The sequence below is a fragment of the Vulpes vulpes genome, chromosome 1 (assembly GCF_048418805.1).
Source record: "Vulpes vulpes isolate BD-2025 chromosome 1, VulVul3, whole genome shotgun sequence".
In the NCBI taxonomy this organism is placed as follows: domain Eukaryota; kingdom Metazoa; phylum Chordata; class Mammalia; order Carnivora; family Canidae; genus Vulpes; species Vulpes vulpes.
The window spans coordinates 18,002,350-18,011,725 of record NC_132780.1 but is presented as its reverse complement, the minus strand read 5'-3'; the positions used below and the strand labels follow the sequence as shown (position 1 = coordinate 18,011,725).

The 9,376-nt window shown below is 40.3% G+C and overlaps 1 pseudogene; it reads right to left on the bottom strand.

The window, feature by feature from the left end:
- Nucleotides 1-228: 228 nt before the first annotated feature.
- LOC140597762 (uncharacterized) lies at nucleotides 229-4,549 on the bottom strand (annotated as a pseudogene).
- Nucleotides 4,550-9,376: the final 4,827 nt, after the last annotated feature.

Sequence of the window (9,376 nt, the reverse complement as noted above, 5' to 3'; positions counted from 1 at the left end):
GCGTGGAGAGGCGAGGTCTGCGTGCAGGTACCGCGAGAGCGCGGGGTGGGGGGTGGGGCCTCGCCCGCGCGACCGTCAGGGGGCGTGGCCCGGTTGGCGCACCTGCTGCGGAGAGCGGTTGTCGTCCCTCCAGGCGTTCCCGAGGTGTTTCCTCTGTGGGTAAAACTTATTCTTTGTTATGTTCAGGAGCAGCCTTGCTTCCTGCTTATGTCACTGTTTCTAACAATTCTAAGGTAAAACCTCGGGAAGCTGAAGCAATTCGGGGGTCAGGGAACTGGGATCTGTGGAACTGGTCTGTGGGGACGCGGTGAGTCCGGGAACATTTCCTACAGTTAGAATCAATTTAATAAGAGTTTAGTTGTGTAACTATAGAGTTTTCTGTGTAGGGATTACAGGTTAGAATGTGAAATACAAAACTCTTCCTGGATGAGGCACCTGGGTGGCTCAGGTCATGATCCTGGGATCCGGATGAAGTCCCACGTCAGGCTCCCTGCGTGGAGCCTGCTTCTCCCTCTGCCTGTGTCTCTGCCTCTCTCTCTGTGTCTCTCAGGAATAAATAAGTAAAATCTTAAAAAAACAAAACAAAATTAAAGAACTCAACCTGAGGAGAAAGGGCAATGCTATACTGACACCCAACAAAATGGCATTTTTCTATTCCCCACTCACCCAGGAGGCCAAACTCCACACTGGGCTCCGTTCCAAAGACTTTCATAGGGAGGAGACCTGAGACCTGGGATATGAGGCTTGGAGGGCTGAGGTATAGGATAGTTTGGGTTACCAACCACTGCTTTAAAAACAACAATAACTTAAAAAAATTTTTTTAATAAGATTTTATTTATTTATTCCTGAGAAATAGACAGGTAGAGGGAGAAGCAGGCTCCATGCAGGGAGCCCAACGTGGGACTCGACCCCGCGTCTCCAGAATCATGCCCGGGCTGAAGGCAGCGCTAAGCCCCTGGGCCACCCAGGCTGCCTGCCCCCCCCACCGCCAAATTATTTTTTGAGAGCAAGTGCGAATGGGGGGAGGGGCAGAGGGTGAGAGAGAATCTCAAGCGAGCTCCAGGCCCAGCTCAGAGCCCCCGGTGGGCCTAGATCTCAAGACCTCAAATCATGATCTGAACTGAAATGAAGAGTGAGATGTTCAATGGACTGAGCCACCCAGGTGCCCGAACAACAGTACCTTTTTAAGAAATCGTTATAAATTGCCTCATTATACTTTATAACGTTTGTTATAATTATTCTGTTACACACCTGATATGAATTACCTTCAAATACCTGAGATTAACTTGTTTACATCATAATATACTTAAATCAATATCTAAACATAATTTCAAAATCACTACACATCCCTTGGAAAGTAATTATGAAGTTTTTTGCTTACAAATTGTAATATATTTTAGCTTTTCTCTCTGAATGTTTACAAAGCCTGTAAAATAGGATGTTTTTGAAAGACTTTGGGACTTATTTTCACTTAAAGAATAATCACTTTTGCAATATTTCTAAGGGCATTCTATAGGGAAGTATGCTCTTTAATAAATGAACCCTAAGGAAAGTAAAATTAGATTATCAAATATCCAATAAATTTATTTGTACCGGGAAAATAGTTTTTCTGGCAGTATCTGTTAGTTAACATCTACTACATATGTTTTCTCTCATCCTTACCTGTGGAAAATTTCATCCATAGAGAACTGGCAGTCAATCGAAATACAATGTTTAGTAGGGAAATTAGCAGATTTAATATATTTTTGGGTAAATTGAGAATGTCCTGGTATAGCACGCATATGCAGTGACTATGCCCCTTCCCCCCACTAGAGGGGATGAGGCAGGAGCCATGTGACCTTGCTTTAGCCATGTGACCCACTGGCACAGGATTCCAGAGGCAACTCCATTAGTTTGAGGACCTAGCTGGAAAGGGATTTTACCTGCCAAAACTGGTCTGTAAAGTCTGAAAGAGGTGACTGCTACTTCAAATGCATTGACTTATAAAGAAATCAATCAGGGGAGGCTGACAGGCTCATTCCATAGAGCTCTATAAACTTAAAAAAAAATCAGTTAATTAAACTCATAGAAACACTAGAGAAGTGGTTCCCAGGGCTGGGGGTTCAGGGAAACATGGAGAGGTTGGTAAAAGGGTACAAGCTTTCAGTTCTAAAGGACTAAGGAGCTAATGTAGGACATGGCACTGACATTCTCTTGTATAATTGGGATCTATGAGAGAACTTAAGTGTTGTCACACACACACACACAAGATAAATATGTGAAGTGATAGCTGTAGCAATTAACTACATGGGGAAAATCCTTTTACAATGTATATGTATATCAAATCATCACAATGTACACTTTAAATATCATAGTTTTACTTGACAACTATACCTCAATAGAGGTGAAAAATGCAGCAAAAGTTATACTAACAATTAAATGTGAATCATATACATGCATAAACTCTACTGGTTCTTTTGATTAACTCTCCTGGTAATTGTTCTCTCTCCAATTGTCTCAAAAATAAGACTAATTTTCATTAATCTTTGAAGTACAAGCTATTACCATCCAAAGAACATAGCCACCTAGCCACCATGTCCCTGTATTATTTCTACCACATAATGACTCCCCAATAACCTATTACTATTCTCCCATATAAATCCCAATCTCTTAATATCTTGGGCTGCTTATTTCATGATCATTTGGTAGAGCATTCCTTTCCTGTAAACCACAGTGAGTCTGTCTATAGAAGGGCACCCACGAATACAATGAGTATGATGACTTACAGCATCATTTGGCAGTATTCTCTACACCCTAAATCTTCCCTAATTCAGGTAATATTTAATTTTAAAAGGAAGTGTCTTTTTTCTAAAAGGGAACATAAGTATGAATGAATCTCAGCTAATGAAGTAGGATCATCCATCTTTGTGATTCCTTTCCCAAAGACCATGATGAAAGGCCAATAGGGAAAACCTACCAACAGCTTCCAAATGTCACGTTGAGACTCATAGATAATGAGATTTCTAGGGAAACCTCAAATAATTGAATAAAATACCTTGTAAAATTTAGAGTACTGGCCATTTCCACATATTTGTTCTTTTGATATAGATCATGACATATGGATTTTAACATATTTTGACTTGTATTCTGCAGTATGTGAGATCTCAGATAAATCTTAGAGAAATAGAGACTTATTCTTTGTATAAATATTCCAATGTGGAGTCTGTTGTGAAAATTAAGGAAATTAATATGTTCATTTTATTTGTAAAGAATTCTTTGGTCAATATTCAGGACTCACCTTTGCTCCAAGACCTTTCCAAGTTCAGTACAGTTGTATGGTTCGTCTCAGGTTTGATTCTCTGACACCAAAAGCATGGGTGTTTGAAACAAGGCCTTACTATGAACTACCTTTATGAGATTGCTCTCCAATATAAATAATGTTTCAGTTTTGATCTTTGGATAAAGACTTGGCACACACATTACATTTACAGGGTTTCATCAAAGATGTATATTCTAATGTTTAGGGAGTTATGAGGACTAGGTAAAGCTGCTTACATAAATGTTTTTACATTTTCTGTTTAGTGTGGACTCTGGTGTCAACCCTCATGGTTCTGCACAACCATTTACATTTGTAAGGTTACCTGGTAGGCTGAATTCTCTGATGACTTGCAGGGCTTGGATTCTGACTGAAGACATTAGTATGTTTATTACCTTTATGTCTCTCTCTAGTATGAAACATCTGATGTCTACTGAGATGTGATACCCGAGAAAAGGCTTTGCCACATTCATTACATTTATAAGGTTTCTCTCCAGTATGAATTATCTGATGTCTAGTGACTGGTGAGAACAAAGTAAAGGTTTTACTACACTTAGTACATTTATAACATTTCTCTTCAGTGTGCATTATCTGATGGTTAGTGAGTTCTGAGCAGTAAGAAAAGGCTTTGCCACAGTCATTACATGTGTAAACTTTATTAACATTATGCATTCTCTGATGATTTGCAAGGCTTAAATGTTTACCTGAAGCTTTGCCACACTCATCACATTTATAAGATTTCTCTCCAATATGCATTCCCTGATGGCTAGGGAGTTGTCAGCGGTAAGAACAGGCTTTGCCACAGTCGTTACACTTGGAAAGCTTTTTGACATTATGAAATCTCTCATGACATGCAAGGCTTAACTGTTGACTGAAGATGACTTTATCACACTTACTACCTTTGTAAAGTTTCCCTTCAGTATGAATTCTGCTATCATGTGCAAGGTATGAACCATGACTAAAGATCTTACCACATTCATTACATTTGGAGGATTTCTCTCCAGCATGTACTATATGATGATTACTAAGGCTTGAATGCACTGTAAAGGTTTTGCCACACTCATTACACTGACAGAATTTCTCACCAGAATGAACTCTCTCATGATTTGCCAGATATGAATTTTCACTGAAGACCTTACCACATTCATTACATTTGTAAGGTTTCTCTCTAGTATGAATCATCCGATGTCTACTGAGGTGTGACACTTGATAATAAGCTTTGCCACACTCATTACATTTGTAAAGTTTTTCCTTTTTTTTTTTTTTAAATGTTTTTTTTTTTTTAATTTTTTTTATTTATGATAGTCACACAGAGAGAGAGAGAGAGACAGGCAGAGACACAGGCAGAGGGAGAAGCAGGCTCCATGCACCGGGAGCCCGATGTGGGATTCGATCCCGGGTCTCCAGGATCGCGCCCTGAGCCAAAGGCAGGCGCCAAACTGCTGCGCCACCCAGGGATCCCAAGTTTTTCCCTTTTTGCTTCATGGTCTTGTGTTAGTATCGAAGGATACATAAAATCACTCCCATCTTTATTAGAAATGTTGGTTTGGACACTTGGAGGAATTCTTTGAAGTGGTAAAACTGAGGATCCACTGTTGAAAAACTTCTCAGCTTTATTACATGTGTAAATTTTCCCTTCAGTTTGACATATGGGCAGTTCTTCCTGCAAGCTTAATCCAAGCCTATTTCCTCATCCCTTCTACCAGATTGATCTCTTCTACCGCTGAGATGATCTTTATAATTCATAGGAAATCCTTTGTAGTTTCATCTTTCCACTGACACTCAAAGTCATGCATGCTTTCCTGGAGTACCCTGATGCAAAAATCTTTAATATCATGGCCTGCATGCCTTTCCCACATTACTGTATGGAAGACTTATCCTGTATTATTGTTCTCTTGTTGTGGTAACTTTTTGATGAAAAGTATAGAAGGGATAGCTATAAGAGATAAAGAACCATCAGTTTCCTATTGTAGCTACTAAATATAAATATTTCATATTAAAAAACAATATTTCATCAAGAGTAATACTTATATTGAACAGAGTTAAGCAACTTCTCAACCATGACCTTCAATTTCTAGAAACACCAATGAAATAGAATTTATTTTTAAAGATTTTTAAAATTTATTCAAGAGAGAGGCAGAGGCCCAGGCAGAGGGAGAAGCAGGCTCCTCACAGGGACCCCGATGGAGGACTCGATCCCAGGACCCAGGGATCATACCCTGAGCTGAAGGCAAATGCTCAACCACTGAGGCACCCATGCATTCCTGAAGTAGGATTTTTTTTAAATTTTTATTTATTTATGATAGTCACAGAGAGAGAGTGAGAGAGAGAGAGGCAGAGACACAGGCAGAGGGAGAAGCAGGCTCCATGCACTGGGAGCCCGGCATGGGATTCGATCCCGGGTCTCCAGGATCGCGCCCTGGGCCAAAGGCAGGCGCCAAACCGCTGCGCCACCCAGGGATCCCAGGATTTTTTTTTTTAATAAAGAAGGAGTGATGGGCAGCCCCGGAGGCTCAGCAATTTAGCGCCAGACCGTGATCCTGGAGACCCGGGATTGAGTCCCGTGTCAGGCTCCCTGCATGGAGCCTGCTTCTCCCTCTGCCTGTGTCTCTGCCTCTCTCTCTGTGTGTGTCTCTAATAAATAAATAAAACCTTAAAAAAAAAAAAAGAAGGAGTGATTACATATAATTTAAGTTAATTTGGGGGAAGCCTAGTTCCAAAGAAAAAAATAAGTATGACAAAAATGCTTTGTAGAAACTTAAGTTAGCTTTAAAAAAGGGATATGTTTCCACCAAAACTCCACAGCACCAACAAATGTCAGTAAATACATAGCTGTATCTTTTTTAAAAAAATATTTTATTTATCCATGAGAGACAGAGAGAGAGAGGGAGGGAGGGAGGGAGGCAGAGACACAGGCAGAGGGAGAAGCAGGCTCCATGCAGGGATCCCGATGTGGGACTCGATCCTAGGACTCCAGGGTCACGCCCTGAGCTGAAGGCAGGTGCGTAACCACTGAGCTACCCAGGCGTCCCACATAGCTCTTATTTGAGGAGGAAAAAAAAATATTACTATATATGTGAATTAATAAGTACTAAAGGAAGGGCACCTGGGTGTCTCAGTTAAGCCTCTGACTCTTGGCTTTTGGCTCAGGTCATGATCGCATGGGGTGTAGGACTGAGCCCTATGTTAGACTGCACTCAGTAGGGAGTCTGCTTCAAGATTCTCTCCCTCTGTTCCTCACCCCACTTGCTGCCTCTTGTGCTCTCTCTCTGTCTCTCCAAAATAAATAAGCAAATATTTTAAAAAGTTCTAAAGCACATGATATATTGTAAAGACAAATGATCTGTACCAACATTATCTAATGAATATAAATTTTAACACAAAATTTCAAATCAAGAATAACAATAGGAAAATAAGGGAGTATTAATAAAACATAGAAATAAAATATTTTTCTCAATATTGTTATAAACTCATGCAGAATAGGAATTTTGCAACATTAAAAAGTGGTTCACTGAGTGGGGGCACTTGACGGGATGAGCACTGGGTGTTATGCTATATGTTGGCATATCGAACTCCAATAAAAAAATGTATAAAAAAAAAAGTGGTTCATGTCATGACCACTAAACCAGTCCTACAAGAAATGTTAAGGGGACTTTCTGAGTGGAAAGGAAATACCATAAGAAAGAGGTAAAAAAAGAAGACATCCAGATGGCTAACATACACATGAAAAGATGCTCAACATCACTCATCATTAGCGAAACACAAATCAAAACCACAATGAGATACCACCTGACACCTGTCGGAATTGCTAAAATTAAAAACACAAGAAACAAAAGGTGTTGGTAAGGCTGCAGAGAAAGGAGACCCCTCTTGCACTGTTCTAGGAATGCAAACTAGTACAGCCACTCTGGAAAATAGTTTGGAGGTTCCTCAAAAAGTTAAAAAAAAAAGTTAAAAACAGAACTACCCTATAATTCAGGAATTACACTACTAGGTATTTACACAAAGGATACAAAAATACACATTTGAAGAGATACATGTGCCCCTATATTTATAGCAGCTTATTTACAATAGTCAAGGTATGGAAGAAGCCCAAGTGTTCAAGGATAGATGAATGGATAAAGAAGGTATGGCATACATATACAATGGAATATTATTAGTCATAAAAAAAGAATGAAATCTTGCTATCTGTACAACATGAATGGATATACAAGGCATTATGTTAAGTGAACTAAATCAAACAGAAAAAGGCAAATACCATGATTTCACTTATATGTGGAATATAAAAAAAAATGCATGAACAAACAAAAAAAATAGAAATAGACTCGTAAATACAGTGAACAAATTGATGGTTGCCTGAGGGGAGGAGGTGGGCAATTAGCAAAATCGGTGAAGGGGATTAAGAGGTACAAACTTATACCTTTGTTATAAAATGAGTTATAAAATGAGTTATAAAATGAGTCACAGAAATGAAAAGTGCAGCATAGGGAATATAATCAGTAATATTATAATAACACTGTGCTGTGACACAGGGTAACTACACTTACGGTATTTTGTATTGCATGTAATTGTGGAATCACTATGTTGTACACCTGAAACCAACATAATAACATATGTCAACCATACTTCAAGAAAAAATGCAGCCTACCATAAAATCTTGGGATAATAATACTGTATTCAGCAATTCATTCATTAAGAAAAAAGAGCTTTGCTTTCATCTCTGTTGGAGTTGCAGCACCATTGGAGTGTGAAAGGGTATATTTTACATGTCTGAAAAAGTTTGATATGGAGAGGGAGAAAAACATTTCCTCCGAGAGCTCACAAGAAAGAAGCCTTTGTTTTCTCACAGAACTCTCCCACTGCAGTTTCTCAAACACTTTTTTTTTTTTTAAAGATTTATTTATTCATACAGAGAGAGGCAGAGGGAGAAGCAGGCTCCCTGTAGGTAGCCCGATGTAGGACTTCGTCCTGGATCCTGGGATCATTCCCGGAGCCAAAGGCAGACGCCCAAATCCCTGAGCCACCCAGATGTCCCTCTCAAACACTATTAATGGTGTGGCCTCCTCTCTGCCCTTCTGAGTGCCTGCCTGTGTTCCCACCTGTTAGGTTTTCTTTTAATGATCGGCGGAGAAAATTAAAGACAGCAGAGCCAGGCAGTAGGTTTAAAAGTGCTTTAATGGGGAGCGCTCCCGGGAGAGGTTCCGTGACTCCGAGAAGCTCCAGCCAGGGAAGTCGCCCCCCAGCAAACCTCAGGGGGGTTTATAAAACGTTTTCGACGGGAAGATGGGGGCAGGGTGGCATTCCGGTTAGGGCAAGGATTATGGGTTTCCGGTGTCGGAAGCTAAGTTAGGGTAGGGCAGCAAGGCCGCGTTGTTGGGAGGTTGCTGGCCTCTGGTCGGGCCATTTTGAGGTCCCCAGTCTCTCCAGCCCAACACCACCTGTTACACATTCCCATTCATTTGCGTTTTGTTTGTTTTTTATTTTGCCCTCCACAGTCCAGGGCTCTTTCCCTTACTTCAAAAAGAATATTTAGGGATGCTTGGGTGGCTCAGCAGTTGGGCGTCTGCCTTTGGCTCAGGGCGTGATCACAGTCCTGGGATCGAGTCCCACATGGGGCTTCCTGTACAGAGCCTGCTTCTCCCTCTGCCTATGTCTCTGTCTCTGTGTCTCTCATGAATAAATAAAATCTTAAGAAAAAAAGCTCAGAAACACTTAATTCCATCAGATAAGATTCCTGCTTATCACATAACAGAAACATGATGCACTGTGGCTTTTCCAAAATTCAACCCCTTTATTCAGCTGAGTAAGGACATTATAGGTGGATCTAGAAAAAGCACTTCACAAATTCCTCCACTGTTTGCCTCCTTCTCTGAATGCACAGAAAACAGAACAATATATGCAAACCTCACTCTCTTCTAAGAGCCACAAGGCTAGAAAACGGAATCGGGTATGTAAAAGCTTGGAAGGTTTTACGCATACTTAAGTTCTGTAACACTCCTGATGTATCATGAAATGGGCAGATGACCTGAAGAAAGAGGAAGTGTAAAGTCCAGATGGTATACTATGAAGCTTGTCATTTCT